We start from the raw sequence: 7,273 nt of genomic DNA, 5'->3' as shown, positions 1-7,273 counted from the left end.
CATAGAAAATTAAAAAAAAAATTAAAAAAAGAAACTAGAAGTCCAAATTCAGGACACTGGCTCTAGGGAGAAGCTTTGTTCCTGTGTTAGCTCTAGGGAAAGACTTATCTCCTTTCAGCTTCTTTTCCTTAGCTTCTTGATGATCTTTATGTGTCTTTGCATCCATCTTCCCCTGTGTCTACTTGCTTCCTTGCTTAATTTGTGCTTTTTATATCTCAAAAGAACTTTGTTTAAGACACAGTCTACACTACAATTACCTCACTAAGATAGCTAAGAAAATACATTCCCAAATGGGATTACAACCACAGGTATGAAACAAACCAAACTCACCAACAGGCAACCTTTCAATTGGTTTCCAAAGCTGTAAATCTTTATAAGGTAGCTCTAGTGGCCTACTGGTAAGAAACTGCTCTGAGATCCCAAGGAGAGTGGTTGTTGTTGTTGTTGTCATGGGCCGTCGAGTCTCCTGCAACTCATAGAGACCCTGTTTCCAACAGCCCTGAAACTGGCTCTATCCTGTGCCAACTTTACTATCTCTGACACACCTACCCTCATTGCCCCCGTCACTGTAACAATCCATCTCATCAATGGTCTCCCTCTCTTTCTCTGTCCCTCCACCCTCCCAAGCATGGCCTCCCTCTCTAAGGACCGGTCCCTCCTTTCAACATGCCCAAAGTATGTCAGATGAAGCTTCAGAATCCTTGAATCCAAGGAGCATTCCAGCTTCACCCTCTCTAGGATGAACCTGTTGGTTCTCCTAGCAGACCATGGTATATTCAACACTACTCTTCAGCATCACAGCTCAAAGGCATCAATTCTCTTTCTATCATCTCTAGTCATTTTCCAGCTCTCTGACACATAGCAAGCAATTGTGAAGTCTATGGCCTGGATCAGGTACACCTTAATCTCTAGACTGACGTCAATTTTCTTCAGTACTCTGAAGAGGCCTCTGACAGCCAACTTTACCAATGCAATTAGTCTCTTGATTTCCTGGCTGCTGGTACCAAGCAAACTAAAGCTGTTAACAATCTTAATCTCTTCACCATCTATTATAATGCTACCAATCGGCCCAGTGGTGAGAATCTTAAGAAGGATGGGCAGTCCTATGTGATTTATTGCCTCTGCTGTAAATTGGTTCTGACTTCATGGCAAACAACAACAAATCTATATGAAATTTTTCCCATGGAGTGGTTGGTGGACCAAAACATCAAGCCTTTTGGCTAGCAGCTCAATATATGATGCACTATATCATCAAGGCTCCTAAAAAGTGTAGATACTGTTGTTGTTGTTGTTGTTGTTGTTGTTGTTGTTAGGTGCCATGGAATCCAGTACAACTCATAGTGACCCACGCTATGAACAACAATCTGAATCCTCTCCTTTTCTGTGCCCACCTCACAACCTCTGACACACTTGAGCCCATTGCTGCAGTCAATCCACCTGGTTGAGGATCTTCCTCTCTTTTACCTTCCCCCACCTTTCCAAGCATGACATCCTTCTGCAAGGAATAACCTTTCCTAGAAACATGCCCAAAGTATGCGAGACAAAGATTCACCATCTTTGCCTCCAAGGAGCACTCAGGCGGCATCTTCTCCAAGACATATTTGTTTGTTCTTTTGCCAGTCCATGAGGTTTTTCAGCACTCTTCTCCAACAACACTATAGTTTAAAGGCATTAATTCTTCTTCTGCCATCCTTTGTCATTTTCTGGTTCTCAGTTGCATAGTAAGTGTCTGAAAAACTATCATCTGAATCAGGCACACCTTAGTCCTCAAACTGACATTATTACTCCTCAATAAGTTGGAGAACTTGACTACAGACTTTCCCAGTGCAAGATGTGTCCTGATCTTCCGACAGCTGGAACTTAGCGCACTGATTGTAGATCCAAGAAAGATGAAGTTGTTAATAGTTTCAATCTTTTCTCCATCTATCATGATGTTTCCCATTAATCCAGTGGTGAGGATTTTTTCTTGTCACTCAAATGCAACCCGTATTGAAGGCTTCAGTCTTTATCCTTCTGCAGTGCTTCAAGTGCTGTAAGTGCTTTAAGATCTTTTCCCTTTCAGGAAGCACAGTTGTGTCATCTGTATAAGGATGGTTATTGATGAATATCCCTCCAATCTTGATGCCACATTTTTCTTCAGAGTCCAAATTCCATAATAATTTTCTCAGTATATGGGTTAAATATATATGGAGAAAGGCCACAGCCCTGACTCACATCTTTCCTAATTTTAAACCACACAGTGTTCCCTCCTTCTGTTCACATAACTGCTTCTTTGTCTAGGTATAGGTTTTGTAAAAGTAAATGTCATGTATCTGGCATAGTGACAAGAAGGATTGTATAAAAAGTTCATTTATACTCAGTAAAGTTGGCAGCATCACAATCTCTCTCTGGTGTTGTGTTGTCTGTCCCGCCAAATCCGTTCCCACCTGACATCTTCACCACATCCCTAGGTCGGTGTCGAGACCGCTCACATCCCGGTCTGCGACACTAGCACAATTAAATGTTCTGGAATTCCAATTTTTCTCAATATTAGCAATAATTTGTCCTGATAATCTTCCCCTCTTTCATCGTCCTTCCATCTTTCCAAACATGATATCTTTTTGCATGATGCTAGGAGAGGTTATGAACATCATGCTTGAAATGTGGAGGGATGATGAAGGAGAGAAAAACTCTCAACCAGGTGGATTGACACGGTGACTATGGCAATGTATTTGAGTGTGTAAGAGATTGTGAAGACAGCACAGGATAGGAGAGGGTTCGGATTTGTTGTTCATATTGTTACTATGATTCTTACTCGATTCGAGTGCATCCAACAACAACAACAACAATAACATAGCTATTCTATACTTCCTAGTATATAGCAAGGAGCTCTGGTGGCTTAGTAAGGAATTTCACTGCCAACCCAAAGGCACATGGTTCAGCTATGAATCTGTTGTGACTCAACAATACTAAAACCCAACATGGTTCTAGTAACTAACTCTGTATTGAGGTTTAGTGGCCAGTTCCTATGGAGTTGCGCTGCAAATCCAAAGGTCATATCTGTCTGGTGGTTTGAATCCACCAGTGACTTTCTGGAGAGAATGATGTGCAATCTCCACCCATGTGATTTGTAGCTTTGAAAACCAAGGGGAGGGTCAATTATTAATAGGTTTCAACACCATGAGAACCCTATGTTTGTTATTTACTGTTATTTTATCTTCTTAACTAGGATAAGAATGTGTGACACTTGCAGAACAGGTTTGAGAGCAGGCAGGAGAACATTTAATTACTGTCACTAAGGTACTTGGAAGGGAGCTCTGCTGGTCTAGTGGTAAGGAATTGTGCTGCCACATCAAAAGCACATGATTCTAATCTATCGGCTGCTCTGTGGGAGAAAGATGGGCAATCTCTTACCAGTCAATTAACTGCCTTTGAAAATCCTGAAGGGTCAGCTATCAGTTGGATCCTACGCAATGGTACACAACAACAATACATCTGGATGTCTGGACTGATAGGAAGAAATGAAACTCTAAAGTTTCCAAACTTATGAAATGACAACTAGGACTGGCCGATTATGGGTCATTTGCAATCCTACCAATTACTATCCTTCAGCCTTTGTTTCTTTTTCCTATATAGTGGACACTGGAATGAGAGCAAAATTGGGAAATCACAATGGCACTAGAGTTGCTACTGGTCTTTCCCATTGGGGATGCAAAACCAAAAACTTCTCTCTTTTATTCAGAAAACTTGAGATGTATTTTTTAACTGACCTCTCCAGAGATTTGAACTCTAGTTTTATGGTTATGCATTCTGATACTTTTATCTGTTGTTGTTTGTTGTTGCTATGTGCTGTCAAGTTGCCTGTGACTCATAGACACCCTATGTACATTAGCTCGGAAACCTGCCCTTATCCTAAGCCAATCTTGTCATCTTCAATAGGCCTAACCCCATTTCTCCAGTCACTAAGTCAACCCATCTCATCCTGGGTCTTCCTCTCCTGCGCTGTCACTCCACCTTTCCAAGTGTGATGTCCCTCTCCAAGGACTGGCCCCTTTTATCTACAGAGGGGGAAAATGTTTTCTTAGAAAATGACTCAGCAGGGGGGAGTCTTGTATCAACTTCTTCTGTCAGGCTCTATACTTTGGGGCTCCTTGTGAACACTCTCCACCCTTCATCAATAACTCTGCATATGTGGCTCTCCTATAATTTCCACCTTGAAAAGCATTCTTCCGTGGCAGTCACTTCTTCCAGTCTCAGCCAATCTCTACAATTCTCCTCTTTCCTGAATATCTTCATTCCCTGTTCTGACCATATCCATGTGTGTTCCTTTAACTTGGGTGATTTCAGCCTGCCGACCCATCTGCTTCACTAGAGGCTCAGTGCCCAGTAATGCTGAGGAGGATTCTTTCAGAGCAAGATGCACAATAATCATGTTAGAGGTTCCAAGCAAATGAAGGGTGGAGACAAATGGGGAGGGAGGGTGGAACAAGGACAGCAACAGAAAACCAGATACCATGCTGCTGAGAAGAAGAAGAAGAAAAAAAAATATTGGTTTAAGTCAGGAAACAAAAAAAGGGAACTGAGTGGCTGTGAAAGGGTGGGGTTTGTTCAGACTGTCCTTCCTCTCTGGACTGTAAGATTATGTCTCCAGGGCCAGTGTCATCTGAGATCGAGTCTCACCTTCAAAGTCCTGGTATTTCAATGCATCTGGGAAGCTACCTGCTTTAAGTCAGGACTGAGGTGGGTCTGGGGCATGTCAGGGGCTGGGAAGCAGCAGAAAATACCTTTGGGGGGGGAACCTGAAAACCAGAAAGAAAGCAGGACTGGTGCCATAGAGTCGGCTGGTGGAAGGTGGTGGTGGTGGTGGTGGAGTGTCATTAGCACAAGGTCCTAGCAGTTTCTTCCAATGATTCGAAGGGGTTCTGAAAATACGTTCTAAGGAAGGTCTACGGGGAAACACAAAGGGAAACATGTAAGAAGAGATGACCATTTAAACTGGTAGCAAATTTTGGAATGAGACATCTCTACAAAACTTGGCAGAAAAGTAGTATTGTAGTGGGCAGTAGGATAAAGGTAAGTCCTTTGATCAAATATCGCTTAAAGACATAAAATGTAGATTTATATAAATGAGACCCTTAAGTAGTCGGCTTTTGTGAGTTGGGATGGGCTTCATTGAACCAAATGAGGGTGGGGAGGCTGATCAGAGCTGGCTTGTTGGAAGGATTTTGTGGAGGCTGAGCCAACCTCGTGGTAAAAGTGGGTAAGAGAATTAGCCAGAAGAAAGCAGTTCCAGCATCAGTCTAGACATTGTGTGGCCAACTCTTGAAGTATGGTGAAGCTTTCTCCTAATACCACTGCCTACCATGTGCATTGGCTTTCTTTTCTCTGATTTTCATTGTTTCTCTCCTCTTCCTCCATATCTTCCTTTATTTGCTTATCTCTCCTCTTTTTTATACTTTCTTTTATCCTATTCATTACTATATCCTCCTTTGGCACAAAGTCAATGCTTAATAAGTGATGTTCATTCAATTTGACTTGCATAGGACTTCCTCCCTCCTTCTTTGCTTCCCCTGCTCTTTTCCCTTTCCTCCACAAACCTAGTACCTTCCTCATAGAGTTGTTATGTAAAAAACTAAACCAAAACAACAACGAAACAAAAAACACCAATAATCCACTGATGTAAGTAGAGTTGTGGCGTAAATTACAATTCATAGTGACCCTGTAGGAAAGGTTAGAACTGCCCCCAGCGGGTTTCCAAGGCTGTAAATTTTTATGGAAGCAGACTGTCACAACTTCATTCCTCAGAGTGAAAGGTGGACTTGAACCACCACCACCATCACTCTTTCAGTTAGAAACTGAGTGCTTTAACCACTGTGTTACCAGGACTCCTTTAATATACGTAAAGACATTAAAATAGGATCTAACATACAGTAAGTGCTACACATCAGTGTTGGCTGTTATTTTTAACTGCTTGAGATCTACTAATGTCCCCAGAGGGCCAGTTGAGAGTAAATGATGGGGCATTTAGAATACCCGGGGTGCCCAATTCAAAACATCTTCAGATGAGTTGCTTGTCCTTCAACTGTAATCCTAGCCCAATTTCCTAACCACATACTTTTTTTTAAAATAATTTTTTTTGTTTTATACTGGTTTACTTACAAAGTTTATATACATTGTTTTTCACAGTGGATATTTTTCATTTCCTTTACCCACCTCTCCCTCTACTCATCAAATTGTATGATTCTATTCATAGGATCACTATGAGTCGTGCTCAACAAAATGGCACCTAACAATAACAACAACAACATGCTTAACCCCTGCCTAACCTCACCCTTCTGCTCCTACCCTAAGGAGTATTTTTTAAAAATAATATAAACTTTTTATTTTATACTGGTTTAGTTAAAAAATTCATATACATTGCTTTTCACATTGGATCTTTCCCATTTCCTTAACCCAACCCTCCCTCTACCCACTAAATTGTGCGACCCTATAATTACCCCCCCATCCTTCCCCCTACTCCTCACCACCCCATTGGGTCTTCATACACACTTTACTAGTTATCTGTGTCTACACTAATTGTCTTCTTATACAATATTTGCCCTTATGAGACTGAGTTCATTCATTTTGCATAATGCTCCCCAGCCCCTCCCAAGTTAGATGATTATTTACAAAATCATTGTCCCTTCATGTTGTGTAGTATTCCATCATGTGAATGTACCATAATTTCTCAATCTGTTTGATTGTGGTTGGATATCTGGGCTCTTTCCATGTTCTTGCGATGGTGAATAATGCTGCTATGAACATTATGCCTCAGTTGTCATTTTCTCAGGGTATATTCCAAGCAGCGGAATAGCTGGGTTATATAGAATTTCTATGTTCATCTTTCTAAGGAAACACCAATTAGCCTGCCAGAGAGCTTGTACCATTGTACAATCCCACCAACAGTTTATAAAAGTTCCTATCTCACCACATCCTCTCCAGCATTTATTACTTGCTGTCCTATTAAACTTTGCCACTGCTACTGGAGTAAGGTAATCGAAGACGCCAAAAAACCGCACGACATTCATTCCGGCCCGAGGGCAGTTCTACAGGATGCATCACCTTTGCTCAGGAAACATTATGACTAAACTTCAGAGACATTGGTCCCAACATAAGGAACTACCAGCACCTGATGTGTTTGGAATCACAGAAGCAAAGGAAGCTTCATATATGAGTTATTAGATGGAGGGCTGGTCAAAGGGAGATAGATGTGAAGGGAGGGGGTAGAAGTGGATGGGTATCCTGGTGGATGGTG

The 7,273-nt window shown here is 41.6% G+C and overlaps 1 protein-coding gene across 1 annotated transcript in view; it reads left to right on the top strand.

Annotated features, from left to right (window-relative positions):
- The first annotated feature begins 4,556 nt into the window (after window positions 1–4,556).
- BTK (Bruton agammaglobulinemia tyrosine kinase) overlaps window positions 4,557–7,273 on the top strand; it is a 61,941-nt gene continuing 59,224 nt past the window's right edge. Inside the window, exon 1 of the mRNA XM_006901148.1 lies at window positions 4,557–4,719. The gene's annotated coding sequence lies outside the window, so the exon portion shown is untranslated. The remainder of the gene's footprint in view (window positions 4,720–7,273) is intronic.

This window comes from Elephantulus edwardii, unplaced genomic scaffold, assembly GCF_000299155.1.
Source record: "Elephantulus edwardii isolate Elephantulus edwardi_28Jun2011 unplaced genomic scaffold, EleEdw1.0 scaffold00310, whole genome shotgun sequence".
NCBI classification, from domain to species: Eukaryota; Metazoa; Chordata; class Mammalia; order Macroscelidea; family Macroscelididae; genus Elephantulus; species Elephantulus edwardii.
Note: the sequence above shows the minus strand (reverse complement) of the source record. Positions and strands in the feature narration are given on the sequence as shown.